Genomic DNA, 26,191 nt, shown 5'->3' with positions numbered 1-26,191 from the left:
CTTTAAATGCACAATGCCCAAGAAACTATGCTAAGCTTTAGCCGAATGCCAAGAGGATTTGAGATTTTACCCCACAGGAAATAAGACCCTGAAGGGCTGGTAGCAAACCTATGCACCCATCAAATTACCCTCTGCCTACAACCTTTCCACCTGTCGGCGCTTGCACTGGCTACCAGCGTATCTCATCTGTTCCAACCCTTGCCTTTGGTCCTGAACAGGGCTTCCGGGACTGACCTTCATCCCGCAACCAGCAGGAGTTCTCCACTGATGGCCCAGCATTGTCCAGCTTCATGGTTGCTATGGTGACAGTCACGAATACATTAGGAGAAAAACAGCCACTTTCGGGCAGGTATACAGTCCTGGCAAGGCATACCAGCACTGGCTTGTAAAGTTCTCTGGTTTTCCCCAAGACTTTTCTCTCCCCCAAGACTTAAATTAGGAACCAAGATGTAACTGCTAAGAGCATGATTTCCCTAGCAACCAGAGAAATGCTCTTCCCTCCTGTTGGTGAGGCTAAAAATAACATTGCTTGTGCCCCTGTAACCAGCTGGAATCTCCAAATCATCTCCTGTAACATCCCCTGGTCATAGCAGATGCCTAACTCCCTGTCTCACCTATCATCAAGGTGACATTTCTAAGGCACACATGTCCTTCCTGCATAGAATCACTCAGGCTTCCCTTTTGCCAAGGGAGGGGAAAGGTCGGAGTCAGCTTGTGAGCAGGGCAGGGCTCCCTTCCTACCCCTTTCCAGCTTGGCACCAATGTTCTGGGCATAAGCAATCACCCAAGATTCTCTGAGCAGACCGTGTGTCTGCCTGCCTGGCTGCCAGCCCTCTCCCCTTCCCCCCTTCCTCCCTCCCTTCCTTTTGATATAATAAACACACAATAATATAAAAAAGAACCTAAGGGATCAGTACCATGAGTTTTGACAACTGTATCTGCAGGGCAAGATACCAAACATTTCCAATGCTCTAGAAAGTTCTCCCCTGTCCTTTTTCAGTCAATCTATCATCCCCCTACCCAGAGGCATTTTCTGACCTCTATTGCCATGATTAGTTCTGTCTGTTGTGGAACTTCATAAATGAAATCATATAGAAAATACTGTTTTATGCATTCCATTGGGTGAATATGCCACAATTTCTTAAATTAGTTTCAGAGGTAGAATTTAGTGATTCCTCAGTTGCATACAACACCCAGTGCTCATTACATCAAGGGCCCTCCTTAATGCTCATCACCCATTTACCCCATCTACCCCCCACCTCCCCTCCAGCAACTCTCAGTTTGTTTCCTAGACTTCAACATCTCTTATGGTTTCCTCCCTCTCTGTTTTCATCTTATTTTATTTTTTTCCTTCCATTCCCCTATGTTCATCTGCTTTGTTTCTTAAAGTCCAAATATGAGTGAGATCATATGCTATTTGTGTTTCTCTGACTGACTCATTTTGCTTACCTTCTAGTTCCACCCACATCATTACAAATGGCAAGAGTTCATTCTTTTTGATGACTGAATAATATTCCAGTGTGTGTGTGTGTGTGTGTGTGTGTGTGTGTGTGTGTGTATCACATCTTCTTTATCCAAAAAATATGTAATGCTTCGCAAATTTGCGTGTCATCCTTGCACAGGGACCATACTCACCATCTCTGTATCGTTCTTGTTCCAACTGTAGCATAAGTGTTGCTGAAGTGAGCACTGAGCCATAATTTTACAATCTACTTTTCTTTTGATGGACATTTGAGCTGTTTTCAGTTTGAGATTATCATGAATCAGGCTCTTAGGGATATTTTTATACTAGTCTTTTTGTGGGTGGTCATTTATTTCTTTTGGGCAAATGCCTAGAAGTGGAACTGCTGGGTCACAGGGTAGCTGTATGCTTAACTTTACTAGAGCCTGCCAGATGGTTCTCCAAACTGGTTGTACCTTTTGACTCTTCCATCATCCGATATGAGAGTCTAATCATTCTACATCCCCAGTAACATTTGGTATTGTCATTGTTTTTCTATTTTACCCTTCTGGGTGAGTGTGTAATAATAATTCATTGCGGTTTTAATTTGCATTTTTTTAAAGATTTTATTTATTTATTTGACATAGAGGCAGCCAGCGAGAGAGGGAACACAAGCAGGGGAAGTGGGAGAGGAAGAAGCAGGCTTCCAGCGGAGGAGCCTGACATGGGGCTCGATCCCAGAACGCCAGGATCACGCCCTGAGCCGAAGGCAGACGCTTAATGACTGCGCTACCCAGGCACCCCTAATTTGCATTTTTCTAACAATTAATGATGTGAGTATATTTTCATGTACTTACTGGCCATTTGCATATCGTCTTTTGTGAAGTGCCTGTCCAAGTATTTTGTCCATTTTAAAAATTGAATTCTCTATCTTCTTATTAGTTCATTAATAATATAGTCTGAATATAAGCATTTATCAGATATATGTTCTGCAAATAGTTTTCCCCTGTTTGTGGTTTGTCTGCTCATTTTCTTAATGGTAACGTTGAAGAGCAGAAATTTTTAATTGTGATGAAGTTCAATTTATCAGTTATTTTATGTTGTGATTTGTTCTTTTTGTGCCTTCTCTCAACAATCTATATCTATCTGAAGACCGCAAAGAATTTCTCTTTTATTTTCTTCTGGAAGCTTTATGGTTCTGTTTTGTTTTTTTTTTCATATAGACTTTGATTCATCTCAAATTAGTTTTTTATTTTTGCAGTGAGACAGGAGTTGACTTTGCTTCTTTTCCCCATAAGAATATTCAGTATTTCCAGCACTATTTGTGGAAAGAATTTCCTGTCACCATTGAATTATCTAAAATAAGTTTACTGTAAAAGTAGGGGTCTATTTCTGGACTCCCTTTTCTTCCATTGACCTGTGTGTTTTTCCCTACACAATACCACACTGACTTGATTATTGTGTTTATAGCAAGTCTTGCAATGATGTAGTGTAAGTTCCTCAACACTCGTCTACTTCAAGATAATTTTGGCACTTCTAGGTCCTCGAATTTCTGTAAAAATGTTAGAATTAGATTTCCTATTTCTTCCCCCAAAACCTGCTCTAATTTTGGTAGGCATTCCACTGGAATTATAGATCGATTTAGAGCAAATAAACATTTTAAGACATTGATCCTTCCAATCCATGACTATGGTATATCTCTCCACATGTTTATATCTTTTTTAATTCTTCTCAAAAGTGCTTACAGTTTCCAGGGTAAAATTCTTGAACATCTTTCATTAAATTCACTCCTAGATATTTGATTTGTTAATACTATTGTAAAGAATATTGTTTTATTTTCCAATAAAATAAAATCATTTATTACTTTACCTGCATACTTTGGCATGCACCGTTTCAGACACAAGGCATGTCTTTCTCCTGCTACCCCTCCTACCAAGCATCACCCTCTGTAGGAAGCCCCTCTCTGTTTTCCTGTCTTGAGTTAGTAATCTCATTTCTGTGTTATAATAAAGCTCTGTGTGGGTTCATGACAATGCCAAGATCCCACCATATTTAACTATGTGTTTATTGTCTGTCTCCTAACTAGACCCTGAGTTCTTTTGAGAGTAGCAGCTGCGTCTTCAGTCTCTGTTCACAATATTGAGTCAAGCAGTCAGCATATAGACTCACAAGTCAAACAAAGACATCTTAAAGTTGTGAAAAATCTCAGATGTCATCATGTTCAGTTCTCTGCATGAAACTCTACAACATCTGCACATGTCCAGAGTGCAGCCAACCTGTCTAGTTTGGGTTATGGCCAGATACGACGCCCTTTATGCTGCTCTTTGTGTCCATTAACAGTAGACTCATGGAAGCTTCCATTGGAACTGACAAACGTTCTGGAATCCTCACTTGAGTAGTAAAGATCTAGTGCCGAATCTACTCGGATAATATTTCCTCCCCTTTGTTCTTTGGTTTTAGGCACGTTAAAAAAATTCTAATTCCTTATCTACTAAACATGTCCAACTGGTACCATTTTATGGTTTAGGAAGTTTTATCTTTACATTTCCCCAATTAGTATGTCATAGTTGCATGACTTTTGGTATTCTCGCCAATTCTAGTCAGTATTACAAAGTGAGGAATTGTAGCTGCATGAAACTTTTTGTTCTGCCACCCAGTAGGTGTATAATTTTGTCTCTACATATATAAGGAGAACTGTATGAGTGTGTTCATTGTGCAAATCACACATTTATTATGTTGATGGAAATGTGGTTGTTCATCTCTAGGAAACTAGAAAGGTATAGTGTATTAAATGCATTTTATGGTGTACCACACCACAATTAGAAGTGATGAACAATGCATACCTAACAATATAGATGGATCTTAAGAGCTGTGCCACTGGGGAAAAGGTAAGAAATATGTAACACAAAAACATTTGTGTAAATTAAAAACTCATCAAACATCAGCAACAATGCATCAAACAGCAAACCTCATTCTTGAAAAATACATTCAGACAAAAAGATACACCAGAATTCCTTCGGGGTGGAAGGGTGCATTATGAGAGTAGAGAACAAGGGATAAGAGGGAACCAACGAAGGGTTCCAGCAGATTGCTAGAGATAATATGCTGTGAAATGAGGAGCTTGAGAAATTCAAGCTTCCATTTACAAGATCTAAGAGAAGAGAAATAATAAGGTAAAAACCAGATTTTGAGGGGATTAAATGAGGTAATTCATGAAAAACACTTAGTAAGTACCTAGAACATAGTAAATATTTACTAATCTTATTAAACTATCATTAGTAGACTAATACGTGCTACAGAGCACTCTCCAGGGGGAAGGGACTTTCTTTTTGCTTAGTCCGGCATCTCTAGCACCAGATCCTGGCATGTTATAGGTGCGTGGGTGAATACCAGGCATTGAGATTCAATGATGAGCAAAAGCAATATTGTTTCTGCCCTGATGGAGCTAACACTTTGGAAGACAGACAGACACCAATAAAAACATATATAAATAACTACAGAGTTGTAACCGCTTCTAAGTGCAAGTGCTCATGGTTCTATCAGAGTCTATAACAGAGACAACTAGATAGAAAGAGGATGATCGCTCCAGACAGGAAATATAGCACGTGCAATGTCCCTGTGGCAGATGAGAGCTTGGCAAATACATGAGCCTGAAAGACAGGGTGAGGGGACCCAGCTGGGCGGTGAGGCTGGAGAAGGAGGTAGGACCAGACCATGCGAGGCCTCACCAATCACTCCAAGGGACTTGTCTTTATCTTCTGAACAGTGGAAAGCTGATGAAAGGCTTTAAGAGCAGACAGATACAAACACAATCAGATATTCTTTTTTATATTTATTTATTTATTTATTTTATTTATTTTTAGAGGTGGGAGGGGCAGAAGGAGAGGGAGAGAAAATCTTAATCAGGCTTTACACCCAGCACAGAGCCCAACATGGGGCTCCATCTCAGGACTCTGAGATCATGACCTGAGCCAAAATCAAGATCAGATGCTTAACCAACTGAGCCACCCAGACGCCCCCAGATATTCTTTTTAAGAAGATTATTCAGGCGTTAGTTTTTAGTGTATGTGGCACTGAGCTAGTGGTGAGGGGATAGAGAGAAGCAGAGAGTAACTAGTGGCTGGAATTATTATCATGTCTGAACCATATATATAAGACCGTATTCAATATGGTTGATTCCTAGATATCAAGAAAAGTCTGAATCTCTCTGGAATAATGTTGATGCTTATGGGAGGGACTTCTGGATCATAAGATGCCCAAGGCTGACAATGAGATGACATCTCTCAACAAACTGGGAGCAAAGGCCATTCCTCCATCTCCCCTGATACTATCCCACTACTTGACAACTGGAAGGGTTTGGGCTTTATAAACGTTTTGTTCCAAATGTATACTTTCAAACTAGTTGGGGATGGTCCTGGCCTTGTTGATATGCAAATTCATCCTATTCATCAACTAATCTTAGAGTCTGCCAATAGGTCCTGAGGCACCATAGCCTCTGCCTGCCCATTTCCAGAACTTTCTCAACCATACTGGTCCAGTCCACAGGCTACACACCTGCCTGCCAGGAGGAGAGAGCACATGCTCTGCAATCTGTTTGTCACTCACCTACAGAGCCACACCAAGGGACATGCCAAGTCTGTTGAGCTCCACACCCCCCACAACCACGCGCACCTGCCCTGGCCACACTCACCCTGAGGCAGGGCCACAGCTGGCCTCTGGGATAAAGCTCAATGCCAAGCTCCTTCAAAAATCAGACTGGGTGCATAAACTTCTGTTCTCGGTTTTCTTTCTAAGGTAGCTCACCCACCCCACCTTACCCCCAAATGGCATCCAGTGCAAAAAGTTGTCACTGGGACCCAAGCCATTGCCTCTCACCTTCCAAACACTTTGTAAATGTTAGTTCCTTCTTTGCACCCTTCCTGCAGGGGTAGCCCCTCACACCTGGCCACATGATGATTCACTATTATTTTTCATGGAAGACACCTTCTTTAAAATTCTAGAATCAATAATCAGGGGGACTTGGGGCGCCTGGGTGGCTCAGTTGCGGAAGCGTCTGCCTTTAGCTCAGGTGATGATCCCAGGGTCCTGGGATGGAGCCCTGTGTCAGGATCACTGCTCAGTGGGGAGTCAGCTTCTCCCTCTCCTCCTGTCTCCCCGCCCCCATTCATGTGTACACTCTCTTTCTCTCAAATAAATAAATAAAATCTTAAAAAAAAAAAAAACAGGGCACCTGGGTGGCTTAGCCTGTTAAGGGTCCAACTCTTGATTTTGGCTCAGGTCTTGAATTCCAGACCCATGTTAAAAAAAAAAAATACATATGACATCTCATTCTCAAAAAGACATTCCAGTGAATGCTGGTAAGCAAATAGAAAATATCAGTAACTGGGAGAGGGGTCATCTGAATGCTGAATTGTCCATCAGATACTTCTTTTTCTTCTCCTGGGTATCAGCTGAGGGTTCCTCCAGTATGGAATCCATCTTGCACATTCATGCATTCATACCCTGCACCCCCCAGGGGGTGTCAGTTGTCCTGGGCACTCACTGAATACATCAGTCATTCAGTGTATCACTTGCCAAGTTTCCTAAGTACACACTGGACACAAAGCTAACATCGTGGACACAAAGCTTCTGCAGGAAGGAAGAGCACATGCTCGAAAGCACAAGGATTAGGAGACCCTTGTTTCTGCATAGCTTCTTCAAACGCAGAGAGAAACACGTTCCCACATGTGCAGGACAAGTGCCAGCCAGAGCGGCCCTTCAGAGCTGCCCTTCAGCTCACCTGGAATCCGAAGCGTCCGTCAGCCACACGGTCAGGGAGCAAGTTCTCTGCCAAGCCGAATTAGGGGTGTAGTCTGGACTGAGATGCCCTCTGTCTGCATGGGGATGTGAACCTCTCCATGCCACTGACATCCACATCTCATGCTCCTTTAAAAAATACTTTATTGCTGAAAAATGCTAACCATCACCTGAGCTTTCAGGGAGTTGTAATCTTTTTGCTGGTGGAGGGTCTTGCATCGAAGTTGATGGCCACTGACTGATCAGGGTGGCGGTTGCCGAGGGCTGGGGTCGCTGTGGCCATTTCTTAAGACAACAATGAGGTTTGCCGCGTTGCTCGACTCTTCCTTTCATGAACCATTTCTCTGTAGCACGCGATGCTGTTTGATAGCATTTCACCCACAGGAGAACTTCTTTCAAAGTTGAAGTCAGTCCCCTCAAACCCTGCTGCTGCTTTATTAACCGAGTGTATAGACTATTCGAACTCCTTTGTTGTCATTTCAACAATCTTCACAGCGTCTTCGCCAGGAGGCAATTCCAGCTCACGAAGCCACTTTCTCTGCTCATCCATAAGAAGCAACTCCTCATCCATTCAAGTTTAATCGTGAGATCGCAGCCATTCAGCCACATCGTCGTGCCCCACTCCTAATTCCAGTTCTCCAGTCACCACATCCGCGGTGACTGCCTCCACTGAAGCCTTGAACCCTTCACAGTCCTCCATGAGGGTTGGAATCAACTTCTTCCAAATCCTGTTAATGTTGATGTTTTTGCCTCTTCCCGTGAGTCCTGAATGTCCTTAAGGGCATCTAGAATGGTGAATCCTTTCCAGAAGGTTTTCAATTTACTCGGCCCAGATCCATCAGAGGAATCACTGTTCATGGCAACTATAGCCTTGTGAGATGTATTTCTTAAATAACCGGACTTGAAAGTCAAAATGACTCCTTGATCCATGGGTTGCAAAATGAATGCTGTGTTAACAGGCATGAAAACAGCATGAGTCTTGCTGTCCACGTCCATCAGAGCTCTTGGGTGACCAGGTGCATTGTCTGTGAGCAGTCGTATTTTTAAAGGAATCTCTTTTTCTGAGCAGTAGTTCTCAACAGTGGGCTTAAAATATTCAGTAAACCATGTTGTAAACAGATGTGCTGTCATCCAGGCTTCGTTGTTCCATTTCCAGAGCACAGGCAGAGTAGATTTAGCATAATTCCTAAGGGCCTTGGGATTTTCAAGAATGGTAATAAGCATTGCTTTCTACTTCAAGCTACCAGCTGCATCAGCTCCCAACAAGAGAGTCCGTCTACCCTTTGAAGCTTTGAAGCCAAGCGTTGTCTTCTCTGTAGCTGTGAAAGTCTTCGATGAATTCTTCTTCCAGGTAAGGCTGTTTCGTCTACACTGAAAATCTGTTGCTTGATGTAGCCTCCTTCGTTAACGATCTCAGCTGGATCTTGTGGATAATTTGCTGCAGCTTCTACACCAGCACCTGCTGCTTCAGCTCACGCTTTTCTGTTGTGAAGACGCTTCTTCCCTTAACCTCAGGAACCCACCTCTGCTGGCTTCAGACTTTTCTTCTGCAGCTTCCCCACCTCTCTCAGCCTGCCTGGAATTGAAGAGACTCGGGGCTTTGCTCTGGATTAGGCTTTGGTTTAAGGGAATGGTGTGGCTGGTTTGATCTTCTATCCAGACCACTAGAACTTTCTTCATATCGACAATAAGGCTGTTTTGCTTTCTTATGTTGTGTGTTCACTAGAGTAGCACTTTGAATTTCCTTTAAGAACTTTTCCTTTGCACTGACACCTCGACTAATGGTTTGGCATAAGAGGCCTAGCTTCAGGCCTAGCCTGGCTTTAGACGGGCCTTCTTCACTAAGCTTAATTGTCTGTAGCTTTTGATTTAAAATGAGACACGTGCGACTCTTCCTTTCACTTGAACACTCTGAGGCCATCGCAGGGTTATTAAGTGGCCTGATTTCAGTATTGTGTCTCAGAGGGAGAGAGCGCACGGCCAGTTGCTGGAGGAGTCAGAACACACATGCCATTTATCAATGAAGTTCGCCATCTCACAGGGGCTTGGTTCGAGGTAGGCCTGTGCGTAGCCTTTTCAGACTGACTCCTGTCGGTAATATGCATTTAAGTTTCCTCTGTGTCTTTTCAGGGCTTCGTAGCTCATTTTTTATCTTTGAATAATACAGCATTGTCTGGATACGACATGGTTTGTTTATTCATCTTATAGGATATCTTGGTTGCTTCCAGTTTTTAGTGTTTATGAATAAAGATGCTAGAAAACATTCATGGGCAGGTTTTTGTGTGGACATAAGTTGTCAACTCGGTTGGATAAATTGGCAGTGAGGTTGCTGGATTGCATGATAAAAGTATGTTTAACATCACCACCAGCAATGAGTGAGAGTTCCTCATCCTCGCTAGAATTTGGTCCTGTTGGTTTTCTGGATTTTTAGCTCTTCTACTGGGTAGGTCGAGGTATCTCATTGTTTGAATTTGCGGCACCTTAACAACAAACGATGCTGAGAATCTTTTCATGTGCTCTTTTGTCATCTGTGTATCTTCTTTGGTGAAGTGTCTGTTCAGAACTCTCTTTTTTTTCTTTCGTGATTGGGATTTTATTGGTTGTTCTGAGGATCAATACACAGATATTATGAATAATTTGTGCACGATTCTTACCGCATGTACCAAAAATATAAGAAGCCGAGTCGTTTTTTTTCTGAACAGGTAATCTAGCGACACTCCCACTTCACATTTCCAGGCAAGTTTTTCCTAAGAAGTTAGTAGGTAACAGTATCTTCAGAGGCTGATAAGCTGTTACATCGTAAGTCTCGGTAATTCACATTTCACTACCATGTATCCTACATACTCCAAGTTTCAATCTTCCACAGCACAGTGACAAAGTTATTAGGAAAACCGGACATCCATGACCAAAGGTCGTAAAGGACACACACAGTCTGAGAGCCACGGAAAACCAACATCAGGCAGCAGTTCCCCTGAAGAAGCAATTCTCCTGAAAACAACATAGGAATCGAAGCGTGGTTTCAAATGTTCGAGACTGATGTGCTATTCCAAGTCCGCAGTGGCGTCCGCAGGCTGCCAGCAGCCCTGGGGATCCCGTAGGCTTCCACTGTTCCCTTCCTCTCTCCCTCCAGGTTGTGAATCACCTCCTCTCCGTCGCTTCTCCTTCTCCTGCTGCTGCCCACAGTGGGCTATTCCTGTCTGTCTCACATTCAGAAGCCCTGAGAGAAGATACGATTCATTCAGTTAGTGCCCATCGTCCAAGGCGGATCGAGCTAATACCCCTGATCTCATAGGTCACAGGCTAGCTTATACATTGGCTTTGGGAAAGGCACCATCCACCCCACCCCAGCCCCATCCCAGGCTAATTACCTGTAATGAGGTTCTGGGATCACATGTATCAGACACGGACACATAAGAGTGGGGGCTCCCTGACTCTCAGGAAAGGAGGGGGCAGGGCTTATGCAATCTAATTCAGGTTTTCTTGGCCAAAGTTGGTAATAAGATTCTCTCCGATGGCAACCTCTCCTCCTCATCATCCCTGCTGACAAATGCCCACCCCTCCCCCAACGCATAAACATTTGAATTAAAGTTGTTCTTAAAGGAGGCCGCCTGAATCTGAATAAACTTCTGCTCTGGGGACCTGGCCCTGCCATAAGGCAACAGTCCACCCCAGAATCCAATAATGCAACTGCCGCCCTCCCACTCTCGGTCATGATGGAGCATGGACACTGTAACTTGCAAAAGAACTTGTCAGCGAGGTCAAGAGTAAAGAGGAGGAGGGGTATACTGTGGGCCCATTCACTCTGTGCACGGGATTTCCGCTCTTCTCCTGTGTATATAGCTTTATGCCTAATGATAATCTCAACCGACATTTGTATAGGCTTTATTTTCACATGCGCTCAACCTTATGATATCACATGTCCATTGTGTAGAGGAGTGAACTAACGAGGAGAAAAATTCAGTAGTTTGAGCAAGATGTCACAGCTGGTAGGTGAAACCAAAATTTAAACCACCATGCTATGGAGGTCCCAGGGAAAAGTGGTGCTATCATGGCCTCCTGCTAGGTACTGCTAGCAATTGGTGTCTTTGGTTTGGGTGTTGGTTTTCTGTGGGGGCCTGTGTGTGTCTCAGAAATGATCTCTGACAAGTGTGCAATGTGAGATGTGATCTGAACGGGGATGTGGGGACTGAGAATGCCACAGGAAGCAATCGCATCTTTGGTATCTTATTGAAATAGCTCATGTTTCCCAAAAAGGAGATGTGGCATTATCACTAAAGCAAATGCCATTTTCCATGAATCGTAGCTAGTTTTGTGCCTCTGAGACACCTTCAGAAATATTCACCAGCTTCCTCCAGTTTCTTGAACAAGACACTGTCCGCAGGATAATTATTACATCCCCTTCACCTTCTCTAGCTGTGGTCCTGAGAAATGCAGCTTCCTGGGGTCTGAAGCAAGGTATTTATCAAAGGGGAGGGAAAAAAATTATGTTAGCCAAGTTTGCTCCAGGCATGTTTCCCCCTTTTCTTTGTGTGTATTTTAAAACTCACTTCGGTCTTGGGCCAAAATGTTTCGTTGCTGTGGGAGCCCAGATCTTTCTAATTTCCACTTGAGAGCTTGTGCTTCACCGTAAAAATCACAGGGGTAATTGTAATTAAAGTGCAGTCACATCTGCATTTCAAATGAACTCAATCCATTTTGGTTCTGATAATATTGAGGGGTGAATAAATCATGCTCTCCAAGTTGTGAATGGTGGTAAAACTGAGTCTCAGGAGAGAGAGCCACTGGAGGCTCCCAGATGCTCTGAGCTATTCTAGGCAGCTGAGGTGTTGCTTTGAGGACTCATTCTAAACCCGGCTATTATTCTCTTTGGAACATTTTGAATGGTCCTGAAAAGTTCATCATTGACCTAGAGGGGTTGTATCAGGTTATCTTAACCTTCACACAAGAGCGATCCACTCTTTCCTCACTTAGAAAAATATATCCTTTGCTTGTGACAGGGAACATTCCAGAAATGCCACCATTGGTGATTTATTGTTTTGACTTTCATCTAAAGGACCTGTCATGGAGGACAGACGGAGCATATGCAGTTTCCTATGGGTCATTACAGGATTGTTGGTGTTTAGTCACTGGGTCACCAAAGAGTTTCTGTCAAAACCAAAAGCCAAACTTCTGTTGCTGGCAGTCAGGCACTTTGGGCACCCTGTCCAACCCTTCAGATGGAAATGACTATCTCAAGTTGTTCCTTTTAAATGCACTGTTGGATAGCATCAAAGTGAGCAATCCATAGACTCAAAGCAAAATCACAAACCTTGGGAGTTAAGCAAGTGGAAAGCTAGCTTTCCTTTAGAAGATTTCTGTTGAACAATGGAAAACTTGAGCGTCTGCCTTGATGAGTAGGTGAGTGTGAGAGGCCAGATGAAAATCTTAGAGACTACCTCAAGTAAGGAAGCTGATGCAAGATACCTGCATAAGACTGGGAAGCCAAAGGGCTGTAATTTCTGGCGTTAGGGTGAACCAGAAATAAACCCTAATTGTGGATGGTTAAAGCAAAGACATTGCCTGTCTAGACTTACTGCTTGGGAAAAGAAAACCATTCCCCTGAGAATGCATAGCTATAAATAAGATATTGTACTAGTTTTCAGACTAAATTCAGAAAATCTCTGTAGCCTCTAAAAACCACCAGTAGATTATTTTATTTAAAGTAAAATAAATTGGTAGCACCTCCAGGCTACTGTGAAAAGCAAATGTGAATCCTCTTTGAAAGAACGCAGCATTAGCCCAGCACTCAAAGAATTTCCAGAGGTAACGGTCCAAGGAAATAAGCTGCTCATGGCACAAATCACAAAACCCATAAGGAAATAAAGCACTATGTGTGAGAACCAGCACAATCAACAGACAGAAAAAACAAAACAAAACAAACAACAACAACAACAACAAAACATGAGTTCTCAAAGAGAACTTGAAAATATGAGCTAGGAACAGCAGATCACACAAAATGACTATGAAGGCATTTTTTAAAAAAAGAACAAGTAAAATAAAAAGCAATAGGTGAAATGAAAATTCAATAGATGGATTAGCCAGCAGATTAGAGATAGTTAAAGAGAAGTTCAGTAAACTTGAAGATAGGTCAAAAACATGTTCTAGAATGCAGCTTAGTGACACACAGGGAAACAAAACATGAAAAAGGAGATGGGAAACAGGGAGGCTATAATGATAGGGTGTAATGTATGTCTTAACAGACTATCAGCATGAGGTAGGGAGAATAGATCATATTTTTTAAAATTACAGATGGAAATTTATCCAGAGTAGTGGAAGGACACCAATTTTCAGATCCAAGGAATTAGGTGAATTCCAAAGTTCTAGCAGGTGGAAGACCTGTTATATAAGAAAAGAAATTGATGAATATGTCGGTAAATCTAATGTACAGTTGTAATACAAAGAACGTTAATAATATTAGACTTATAGGTCAAAAAGCGGTGTAATATTAAAATTCTAGACAACATTAAATGTACGCTAAAAGGGTATTGGTCATTAAAGTTTTTGAAAACCCTTGTATATTTCAAGAGGAGGTTAAAGATGTTTTCTACTTTTAGTCTTTCTAAGCAACATACATGTACTTAAAGATCTAAGGTAGCTTTCATAATACTAGAAACTACTCTAAAAATGTAGAAATGGTAAAAGGCTATTTATTGCAGTGCTATGCATAATAGCAAAAGACTGAAAACAACCCATACGTTCATCAGTAGGGGACTGGTTGAATAAACTATGATATATCCATGCAGGGGAGTTCTATGAAAAGAATGAAAATACAATTTCCAAACAAAGCATACAGAAAAAAATGAAATGAGTGGGTAGGAAACTCCCAATCACTCCAAACAAAGGCAGAAAAAGGGGAAGAAAATATAAGTAGAAAAAGTGGACAAATGTAAGCATATAATATAGTAATGAATAGAAATCTGGCATATCAGTAACTATAATAAATGTAAAATGACTAATCTCTACAGTTAGAAGCAGAAAGTGCAAGACTGAATTAATATAATCCTATGCATAGGCTGATTACAAGAGGTATACCTATAAGATACTATCTCAAGTGATTAAAAGTCAATGAATGGGAAAATATGTACCAGCCGAATATTAACCTGCCCCAAAAGCTGACATAAAGAACTTAAAGAAAATAAGTTTCACTGGAGATTCACTAAAGATAAAGATAATGAGGAAAGGTTCAATGCATAAGAATGAATGTGTGGGTTCCTGGGTGGCTCAGTGGGTTAAGTGTCTGACTCTTGGTTTCAGCTCAGGTCATGATCTCAGAGATTGTGAGATGGAGCCCCACGTCGGGCTCTGCATTCGCCAGGGAATCTGCTTGAAGATTCTCTCCCTCTGCCCCTCCTCCCAGGTGCTCTCTGTCTTGCTCTCTCTCTAAAAACAATATAAATCTTTAAAAAAAGAAAAAGAATGAATGTGTAGGAAATTCATATTTACTTTCAAAATACATTAATCAAAAATTGACTATTGAAAGAAGAAACAAAAAAAATTCATGTTACTAGTGGGAGATTTTAATATATTTCTCCATAGATAATCACAGTGGACAAGCTATAATTGATAAATCAAGCAAGTCAAATATTAATAAGTATATAGACGATACACCTCAAAATTAGAGAAAACACATCCTTTTCCGGCACATATGGAATGCCCATAAAAATCGACCATCTTCCAGGTTATAAATCTTCCCACATCAAATTTAGGAGTATCGGCATCACATACATATCGAACCACAACGCGATAATGCTGGAGCACATAAACAATAGCAACTACAAAAACCTGGAGAAAACCATACAGCTAGACATTAAAAACAGACTCTTAAACTGCTCATTGGTCCAGAAAGAATTAAAATGGAAATGGGAAAAGAGTTGGACATAAAAAATAATAAAAATATTAGATACCAAACTTACAGGACAGCCAAAAGAGTATTCTCTATTAGGTTAGGCATTAATATTACCTCTGCAATAATGAGGTAAGCACCAACTTCACTTCAAGAACACAGCAGAATCGGGGCACCTGGGTGGCACAGCGGTTAAGCGTCTGCCTTCGGCTCAGGGCGTGATCCCGGCGTTACGGGATCGAGCCCCACATCAGGCTGCTCCGCTATGAGCCTGCTTCTTCCTCTCCCACTCCCCCTGCTTGTGTTCCCTCTCTCGCTGGCTGTCTCTATCTCTGTCGAATAAATAAATAAAATCTTAAAAAAAAAAAAAAGAACACAGCAGAATTAATGCAGAAAAAGTAGAAGGATGGAATGATGCAGTAGGTGTTAATGATAAAGGAAACAAAGTTGCCTTAGAAAGAGAAAGATCAACAAAACCAAAGTTGGTTCTTTGAAAAAGTTAAATGAATGGAAAACCTTTGCTGAAATTGATGAAGAAAAAGAGAAGACAGGGGCACCTTGGTGGTGCTGTGGGATGAGCATCAGACTCTTGGTTTCAGTTCAGGTCATGATCTCTGGGTCATGAGATCAAGCCCTGCATCAGGCTCTGTGATCAGTGTGGAGCCTACTTGGGATTTTCTCTCTCCCTCTCCCTCTGCCCCTCCCCCCACCTGTCCTCTCCCCCCCACTAATATGTGGATACTGTGTGTCTCATGATGGAAGTGTTAACACCACTCACTGTGGAGTAATTCCTCCCACCCTGCCCAAGAATCAAAGTAGAATCAGAGCAGGCCGTTAGAGCTGTCAATTTATAGGAAACAGGGAGAGAAGAACATACTGTTAGCACAGAGATGCAATTAGCAAAATCTCAAATGTGGCAATCCTAAAGGCCAAACGATCTAGTTTCTTCAAGAAATAAAACTGTGAGAGAAAGCCGGGAGGAGAAAAAGGGGGTGGGCAGCAGCAGCCCCACCAATCTATCGTGTCAGGATTTCTTCTCTCTGCTCTGCTCTCCTGCAAGTGACAGCTGCATGGTCATGGTCAAGAGATGATTGCCAAACCTCCAGATAGCGTGTCCACAAGCAGGGAGGAAGAATTCTGGAGAGCCATTCTTTGATTTGGGAAGGGCAGCCCTTTTCAGGGACGTCCAACCTGGACTCAAGCAGAATTAGGTCTCCTGGAATCCCCAGCTACAAGGGAGTTAGGAGAGATGACTGGCTTTAACTAGGTGCATTGTCAAAGCAAAGTGGGGTTAGGCTAGTTAGGAAGAGGTGGGGAGTGGGTACTGAGCAGAAGGTGGCCACTTGTCCCTAGCACAGATAGATTCGCGTTGTCCTGGAGACACTGCTTCATCTGATGAGATTAGAGAGATGGCGGGGGCCCAGATCCCAGCTCAGTGCTTGGAACAGAGGGACACTTCTGACTTGTGACATGTGTTCTTACGAATGCTAACCAGCCCATGTACTGTGCAGTAATGTACACAATCACAAACTGGACTCCTCTCTTCCCCCAATCCTGACTTCTTTGCCCAAATGCCATAAACATAAAGAATCATCTTAAAAACTCTATAAGTTCCGGGGATGCCTGGGTGGCTCAGTTGGTTAAGCATCTGCCTTCGGCTCAGGTCATGACCCCGGAGTCCTGGGATCGAGCCCCACATAGGGCTCCCTGCTCAGTGGGGAGTCTGCTTCTTCCTTTCGCTCTGCCCCTGTTGCCTTATGTTCTCTCTCTCTCTCAAACAAATAAAATCTTTTTAAAAAACTACAAGTTTTATTTGCTGCTTTCTAGACATTGATACCCATTATAGCTCATATTTGGGGGCATTTTTCATATTTAGATACATTACATAAAAGAAGAATTAGATCATTTTTCTTTTGACTTAGTTATTTTCCCTCTCCTTCAATAGAATACTGAGGATGATATAAAATCATTGTATTAATACCATCAAGTCTTGGAATCTGTAGGCATTACTAGTCAAATTTCTATGCCAGAGAATTAAGCCAAAGCCAGGAAACTTCCTTCTCCCTTTCTCTCCCTATCTTCCTTCTATCCAGAGAAGGAAAGAGGATTTTTAAAAATTAACACACTTTATTTTTTAGGGCACGTTACATTTTGCATTGTGTCCCCCAAAAAGATATGTGGAAGTCCCCCGTATCTGTGAATGTGAACTTATTTGGAAATAGAAATAAGATGAGGGCTTTAGGGTGGGCCTGAATCCAATGTGACTGGTGTCCTTATAAAAAGGGGAACTTGGGACCCAAACATCCCATGCACAGAGAGAAGACGATAGGGACCAGGGATGTGATGGTGGAGGCAGAGGTAGTACGGATGCAGGTGTAAGCTAAGAACACTAAGAACAGCTAGCTCTCTAGTAGGACTTCCTAGAAGCTAGCACAAGGCAAGGAAAGAGTCCGCCCAGAGTCTTAGAGGGAGCATGGCCCTACCAACACCCTCACTTTGGACTTCCAGCCTTCAGAATAGTGACACAATAAATATCTGTTGCTTTGAGCCACCCAGTTTGTGGTCCTTGGTCGCAACTGCCCTAAGAAACTACTAGATACAGGACAATTTGAGGTTTACAGAAAAATGGATCAGAAAGCGGAAATTCCCATATGTTCCCTCATAACATGCCCTCTCCCAACATGGGTTTCCCCTATCACTAACCTCTTGATACATTTGTTACAGTTGATGAGCCAACATTGATACATTATTATGAACTGAAATCCACGAGGGTTCACTCCCTGCGTAGTACCTGCTATGCTTTTTGTTTGGACATAAGTTTTAAGCTTCGCGGGGCAAATGCCAAGGAGCGTAATTGCTGGATCATATGGTAAGACTATGTTTCGTTTGTGAGAAACTGCCATCTTCCAAAGTGGCTGTACCATTTTGAATTCCTACCGGCGTGAATGAGAAATTCTGTTGCTCGGCATCCTTGCCAGAACTTGGTATGTAGGTATGTAGCGGTGTGTCGTTGCCATTTTAATTCACAATTCCCTGATGTCATAGGATGTGGCGCATCTTTTCATACGCTTATCTGCCATCTCTATGAAGCTCAGATCTTTTGAAGTTCTGATGTTCTGCTTATTTTTAAGCTGGGTTGTTTGTTTTCTTGTTGTTAAGTTGGTATGTTTTGGATACCATTCCTTTTCAGATATGTGTTTTGCAAATATTTTCTCCTACTCTGTAGCTTGTCTTTCATTTGTTAAACAGTGTCTTTTGCAGAGCAGAAGCTTTTAATTTTAATGAAGCACAACTTATCAATTTTTTCTTTCACTGTGCTTTTGAATCTAAAAAGCCATTGCCAACCCCAAGGTCAACTAGATTTTCTCGTGTTATCTTTTGTGATTTGAATAGTTTTGCATTTTACACTTAGGTCTAAAATCCATTTTGAGTTAAGTTCTGTGAGAAGTGTGAGATTTGTGTCTATATTCATCTACTTGCATAGACATGTCTAGCTGTTCTAGCAGTATTCATTGAAAAGATTATCCTTTCTCCACTGGATAGTCTCTGTTCCTTTGTCAAAGATCAGTTGACTCTGTGTGGCTCTATCTCTGGGCTTTTTATTCTCATCTGTGGATCTATTTGTCTATTCTTTTGCCAGTACCATACTGTCTTGATTGCTTTAGCTTATATTAAGTCTTAAAGTCTGATAGTGTCAGTTCTCCAACTTGGTTCAATATTGTGCTTGCTATTCTGGGTCTTTGCCCTCCCATATCAATTGGAAACTTTAGAGTTAGTTTGTCAATATCCACAAAATAACTTGCTGGGATTTTGATTGGGATTATATTGAATTTATTGATTAACTTGGGAAGAACTGACATTTTGACACTGTTGGAGTCTTCCAATCTATGTACATGGAGTCTCTCTCCATTGATTTAGTTCTTCTTTGATTTCTTCCATCAGAGCTTTGTAGTTTTCCTCATATCTATCCTGTACATGGTCTGTTAGATTTACACCTTAATTTTGTGTGTGTGTGTCTGTGTGTGTGTGTGGTAAGGAAAGATGATCTTTAAAAGGTATTTTTAAAAGAAAATAAAATTAGAAAGCTTGGCAATTACAGAGAAGTAAAGTAAAAGAAGAACAATTAAGCTGCAATCCAAGGCATAATTCCAAATGCAAAATACCAAAGGAAGAGAACATAGTTTGCTAAAAGGCATAAAGAAAGCCCTGAAGCCTTCTTTACTGAAACAAAGATGCAAAAAACAAGCTGAGAACCCAAGAACACAGTTTGGGGATGAAGCCAGCTTTCTGCAGGTCAGAGAAAATGCCCCCCAGCCAGCAAGGCTCTTAGCAGCCCCTGCCCTGCACCACACCTGAAGTTCATCTCACCCAGACAAGAAGAGAGAAAAAGTCACAAGCAGGGCCCAACAGACCCCCAAATCTCTCTTCCACTGGTCAGAAATCCAAGTCAAGCTTCTGAGATATCACCTCTTCGGAGAAAGCACAGGCTCGCAGACAGACTATGGGGAAATGCCAATCCCTATCCAAAATTAGACATCTCCTCTCACACGTGAGGATAACGAGGACAAAAGAGATATCATTTGTCAAATGTTGTTTATCAAGTATGACTGCTATAAGATTTTCTCCTGAAAAGGAAGGAGTCTTTTGATAAGAAGCTCGGAGGCAGAGATTGGACTGTGAGAGAAGGGCTTTCAGAAAGCAAGAAAACAAAGGAGACAATTGAACTGTTCTCGGGAGAAATGAACAGGAATTTTAGGGTGTAGGGAAAGCTGAGAACAGAGAGGAGAAGAGCAATAGTGAGGAAAACACGAGAGGATGACTGAGCAGTATGGTTTGGTGTCAGAAGGACTTGACTCTGGTATGGAATATCCGATTTCATGGTGTTTGGGGCCATTTCAAGGAGTTTTGAGTGCTCTCACATAGACTGACCTTTCCTCATCTTCCCATTCATCAGTGTGTCTGCTATATTCCATTGCTTTTGTGAAATGAAGGTTTGGGGGTGGGGGTGGAAATCAAGGAAAGCAGGCTGAATTCCACACCGGGTCAGCACGGAGAAGAGAGTTCTAGGAGGGAGAACACAAGTGATCTCAAAGCAGCAATTCAAAGCCAGACGTGACCACAAGAATACAAATTTCAGGGAATATGCAGACATCTTGGAGAAAAATAGGACATGAGGATCAAATGCTCAACTAGGTCACATAAGAAAGAAAAAAGTCTCCTCTTTAAAAATGACAACAACCAACATTAATTGCCTGTTTCTCCTGTTTCTGTCTTTGCAATTTACAAGCATTATCTCCTTTGACCTTATAGCCCTGTGAAGTTAGGGCTCTTATCATTGTCTTTATTTGCAAATAAGAAAAGTGGGACTTAGAGAAAGTAATAACTTGCCCAAGGGCACTCAGCAAGTGACCAAGCCAGGAGTTGAGCCCAGACTGCCCAACTCCAGAGCCCAAAGCTCACCTACGATGGTTTAAAGCTGTTTTTCTGGTCCACGGACAAGAATGATCCACAGTTAACTATGAGGCCTGGTGATCCACTCAACCTCTTCTTATCAAGATCGCCAAACCACCTCCGGGTACTAAGTCCAATGAGCTGACTTCTGGGTCACAAAAGAAACAGAATCCAGTTTTTGCCCCCCCCCCCCCCCCGCCCAATGACAACAGCTAATGTGAATCTTGCCCAAACCAGATGCTTCTTCCTCCCTCCTTGGATCTTTATTTTTCTCTACAGCACTCATCCGTATTTGACATTTTATATTTAACTTCTTTGTCCATTGTGTTCTCCTCAACTAGCTGTCCCAACAGCAGATGCTTCTGTTCCATTTTATTAGCACTCAGTCAATATTTGTTCAATGAGCCTTAGTATTGAACCAAGAGCACATTTCGGAGATGTGTTGGCAGTTCTTTGAAAAGTTAAACAAGCATCTACCCTATGCCCTGGCAATTCTACTCCTAGGCATTTACCTAAAAGGAATGAAAATATGTGTCCCCGACCCTCCCCCCCCCCAAGAAGTCCTGTGTAAGAGTGTTCATAACAAGTCAGACAGAGAAAGACAAATATCCGATGATGTCACTTGTATGTGGACTCAACAAACAAACAGAAACACACTCTTACATACAGAGAACGAACTGGCGATTGCCAGGGAGACGTAGATGAGGGGATGGGAGAAATAAAGAGGATTAAGAGGTACAAACTTTCACTTATAAAATAAATAAGTCACAGAGATGAAAAGTACAGCCTAGGGAATAGAATCGGTAATACCGCAATAATGTTGTGTGGTGACAGATGGTGACCACACTTATCGGAATGAGCACCGAGAAACGTAGAGCGTTGTCGAATCACTCTACTGTGCCCTTGAAACTAATATAAACTTGTACGTTAATTATACTTCAGTAAAAAATAAATAAATATATTAGAAACAAAAAAGTGTTCATAACAACCTTGTTCCTAACAGCCAGAAACTGGGAACAGCCCAAATGTCCATCAACAGAAGAATGGATAAACTATGATATAGCCCTTAAGTGACCTAGCTACCACTCAGCAATGAAGAGAAACAAACCACCGATATAAAAAGCAATATGTGGGGGCCTGGGTGGATCAGTCGTTTATGTGTCTGCCTTCAGCTCAGGTCATGATCTCAGGGTCCTGGAACCGAGACGCATCACATTGGGCTACCTGCTCAGCGGGGAGCCTGCTTCTCCCTCTTCCTCTACCCCTCCCCCCACTTGTGTGTTTTCTTTCTCTCTGTCAAATAAATAAATAAAATCTTTTTTTAAAAAAAAACAATATGCGTGAATCTCAAAATCTCTAAACACTTATGTTATGTGAAAGATGCCAGACACAAAAAGACACAGAAAGGTAATGGACTGTATTATTTCATTTTATATGACTTTAAAGAACAGGCAAAGCTAATCTGATAGTAGATGGGAAGTACTGGCATTGACTGGCAGGGGTCGGAGGGAACTTTCTGGAGTTACCAAAGTGGTTTTCTCAATTTAGTTCTGGTTACAGAAATGTAACCAAGTGCCAAAATGTATCAAATGATCTCTTAAGATGCATATGTGCATTTAATGGGTGTAAATTATACTTCAAGTTTTTAAAAACTTTAAAAAAAAATATTAGTCGAAAAAGGTTTTTTCCCTCCTCTTGCAAAGCAGTGGGATCTGGTGAAATAGAATCGCATTTACTAGCTGGGAGATTTCTTAGCCTCTGTTCACTCACATGTAATATGACGAATACAGTGCTTGCCTGATAGAGTTTTTGTCAGGATGAAGCAAGACAAGGTATATATAGTACCCTCAGCATCTTAGTAACTGGCACAAAGTAAGCGCTCCAAAAATCTTAATCCTCCGTCTTGCTATTAAAAACAAAAGACGATTCTTTACCCTGATTGCTGTGCTCCAACCAGTTCCAGGTTTTGGCTAGCTTTTAAGCCCACTGGCAATTTTCTGAGCATGCCTCTGTCTTTTGGAAATTGAAAAATTCAGTCCATAAGACCACAAGTGCTTTTGACCTTGACACAAAGCAAAACTGGGTCAAATTCAATCAATTTAGATAATGGCAAGGTTAAATGTCACTTCTGAAGAGTATGCCCTAAACTTCAGATTTTTTTTTTAAGGCAGTGAGCGATAGCAGGGGCTCGTTGACGAAAGCCTTTCACAATGGTCATTTTGATTCTCAAAGTGAATGTCTACTAAAGGTTATGAATTTGGTTGGTGCTGTCATCTTATTATCATGGAAAATAAAAGTAATGGTTGGTTGATTTTGCATTATTGACTGTGTAATGATTTCTGTCACTGTGAAGTCGTGCTCCGGGGGTCCTGTGTGATCGGTACATCTTTGATGGGGTTTCCTTCATTCATTGGCGGTGAGAACGGCCCCTCCCCCCTGCAGGACCTGCAATGAGCCGCAGGGCTCTGGGAGGCTGGGGGGGAGGGGGGGCAGGCAGATCTGAGGACTTCAAGCCCACATCTGAGAACCTGCAGAATCTATGAGGTGGGAGGACCTGGGAAGGTTCAGAATCTGGGGGCCCCCAGGCTGACCCGAGGTGTCCTGACAACCTGGCTTTTGAGGGCATATGAAAGTGACAAACCAAAACAGCTCCACCCTCCAAGACTTTGACCCTCCCTGTGCCGGGAAATCCCTGTCCATCTCCCGGAGGGTTTCTGTCCACCTGGAACAGCAACACTGTCTGCTTTAGTTTTTCTCCACCATTAGACTTGATCAGAGGCTGGGAGCCATTGCACACATCTGGAACCAGCGGGAAACAGCTAATGCTAAACTCCACCCCTTCCCAGTTTGACTGCTGGTGTCCCCTTCCACCTAATCAGCAGTCCCAAGATCTGCCAACCAGAGCCCCAAGATCTGCCTTCTACCTTCAGGTTTTCCTTGTAGACCAGCATCATGGGACTTCATTGGAAGAAGGAACAGAAACGTGGGACCCTACCCTCTCCCCGTCCCATCAGTGCCACATGGGGTATTTTATGGATTGAGATGAATAGTACGAAGCCTCTGTGGCCCTGGGCAAGTTTTTCTTTCTAACCTGATTTCCTTTTCTCTAAAGTGGGGATGCCACTTCACAGGGTTGTCCTGGGGATTGAACGAAGAAAGAATAAAGTTCCTGGCCCAGTGTCTACAGCGGAAGCACTCAACTGATGGCAGCTATTGCTCAGTATAATTAATTTTATAACAACCTCCTCAAACCTTGCCCTCTCCTTCTGATAATCCCCAGTTACTATTATCTGCAGCCTTCACTACTGCCTTGGGTAGCTCATGTTGGTCATGTTGGTACCCCTCCCAGCTTGTTTGGCCCACACACTTCTGCACCTGATATATCAGAGAATCTCATCTTTTCTCAGGTCTCCTCTCCCTTCCATAGAGATGGGAAAGAGGGGACCAAGAAGATAGGACACCTAGAGAATTCTTCTGCCATCCTGAAAAGCTTTTTCTCCTATGATGTGCTTTCCCCTTATAAACAGCAAATACAGAACCACTTAGGACCCACCAGGTGAGCAGAGATGTGGGAACCAACAGGTTAACGTTCGTAAAATCTTTTGAAGTCATCTGACATAAATGTTCCAAGATAGTACATGCGAGGTGTTCCATGGTTCTCTACTTTTGCTCATTGTTTTCTTATTCCTTAAGTAGGATGAGCGCCACGGAATGGTGACCTTTTTTTGCTGGAAGAGTCCATAGAGATCTGGTCTTTGGAGGCCTGTGAGGGCCAAGGAAGGCCTTCGAGCAGGGGCTGTGCCTCTCTGAAACTGCACCTAATCTTTAAACACAGGCGTGTTTTTGGAGAGCGGTTTACCACTTTCATGGCTTCTCAAGGAATCCGTGTCCCAGCCTCCTGAGTTTACATATGAAGAAGCCGAGGCCTTAGAGAACAGGTGGGTTTCTTCCAAACTACTTTAAACATGGTTATGCCTAAAGAAAGACTACTGTTAAGAGCCGTGGGCAACTGCTTTATTGTTTCCCCATATCTTTTCAGCCCAGGTGCCAGATCGCCTCTCTCAGAATCTAGCAGGCTTACCCAGAATTTCCAAAGCCTCCCTGCTATCCATATACTCTGCTCTGCCCTGGAGAGAGGGTTGCCAGATTTCTCAACAAACCGGCAGTAGCAAAAAAAGGATGCCTCGTTAAATTTGAATTCCACATAAACCACAGATAATGTTCTAGTAAAGTAGGTCCCGTATCTGAAACTGACTTTTAACCAGGCAACCTCCTTGGAGATGAGACAGCCACGTAGGCCGTAGCCCTGACCTGTAGCACATGTAAGGAATGTTCTCGTGTAATTGCTAACTAAGAATAAGGTCATCGGGGGCAGAGACCAGGGTCCCCCGAAATGGCCGAAAAACCTGGAAGGAGCCCAAGGGAAGGGCATAAATTCATGACCCAGGAATAGGTAGTATTTTCCTAGGCTAATGGGGTGAGGGAAGCCTCTCTAGGGCTGAGACTAGGGGTCAAAAACAGTCCCCTCCTGACCAAAAGGCTGTAAGAGGTTTGGCAGGGGCTCCCCCTCTGCTGTGAAGGATAGCTGGCAGGGCTCGCCCAGGACACAAGGCTAGTATAGACTCCCATGACAGCTTGCAGGGAATAAGGAGAACGTCCCTTCCATAAGGAAAAATCCAGAATTACTAAGATACTGTTTCTCGATAATAATAATAATTACCAAAATAACACCAACCTGTAGACATTTTATAAATCATTTATTAAATATAAAAGTATAGGAAATGGAAAACTTAATCACAAATAATTAGAAGCTCAAGGTCACCAGACTATAAAACAATTGCACCTGAACCCTTTGCTTTCGTGGCGACATTGCCACACTAGTTCCGTGGCTTAGCTGTCCCAATATCTTGCTTTCTGTAAAAGTCGTTGCTAGATTTGACAGCCTTACTTGTGGTATTTTAGGCCTTACGTCTTTCAAAATAAGTTTGAATCCTGAGAAACTACACTGGCGAAGTTAAATATATCCTGAGAACTACAGAAGTATGCAGAAAGGCGTCTGATAAGGATAGTTGCAAATACGTTAAAAGACACTAACAGATGACACACTGGATTTCAGAAAGTAGCCTGAGGCTTGTAGCTCATACGTTGGTGCTATACCAGTGGTGTCACATTGTTATACAGGTCCGCTCTAGCTCTTTCATAAATTCCCCCGTAAAGTACTACACGGCCATTCTAATTCTCAGATACATGGCGCCTAAATCACTGAGAAGGTCATGATGCCAAGTATCAAACCTCTCTCTCTCTCTCTCTCTCTTTTTTCAGTTTAGAGAGAGAGGGCACATACAGGAGCAGGGGCAGGAGCAGAGGGAGAGGACAAGCAGACCCTGAGCTGAGCCCGGAGCCCGAGGCAGGGCTCAGACTCAAGACTCTGAGATCATGACCTGAGCCAAAATCAAGAGTCAGACGCTTAACCGACTGAGCCCCCAGGTGCCCCTAAACCTGCCTCTGAAAAATGATATTGATATAAGAAATATTTTAAAAAGAAATTTTTGGCAAAGAAGACATCCAGGTGGACAACAGACACATGAAAAAATGCTCCACATCACTCGGCATCAGGGAAA

The 26,191-nt window shown here is 42.5% G+C and overlaps 1 pseudogene; it reads right to left on the bottom strand.

The window, feature by feature from the left end:
* Positions 1-1,577: 1,577 nt before the first annotated feature.
* LOC123783162 (U6 spliceosomal RNA) lies at positions 1,578-1,690 on the bottom strand (annotated as a pseudogene).
* Positions 1,691-26,191: the final 24,501 nt, after the last annotated feature.

Source organism: Ursus americanus, chromosome 6, assembly GCF_024610735.1.
Source record: "Ursus americanus isolate L20-20 chromosome 6, mUrsAme1.1.p, whole genome shotgun sequence".
In the NCBI taxonomy this organism is placed as follows: Eukaryota; Metazoa; Chordata; class Mammalia; order Carnivora; family Ursidae; genus Ursus; species Ursus americanus.
This window is presented reverse-complemented; position numbering and strand designations above follow the sequence as displayed.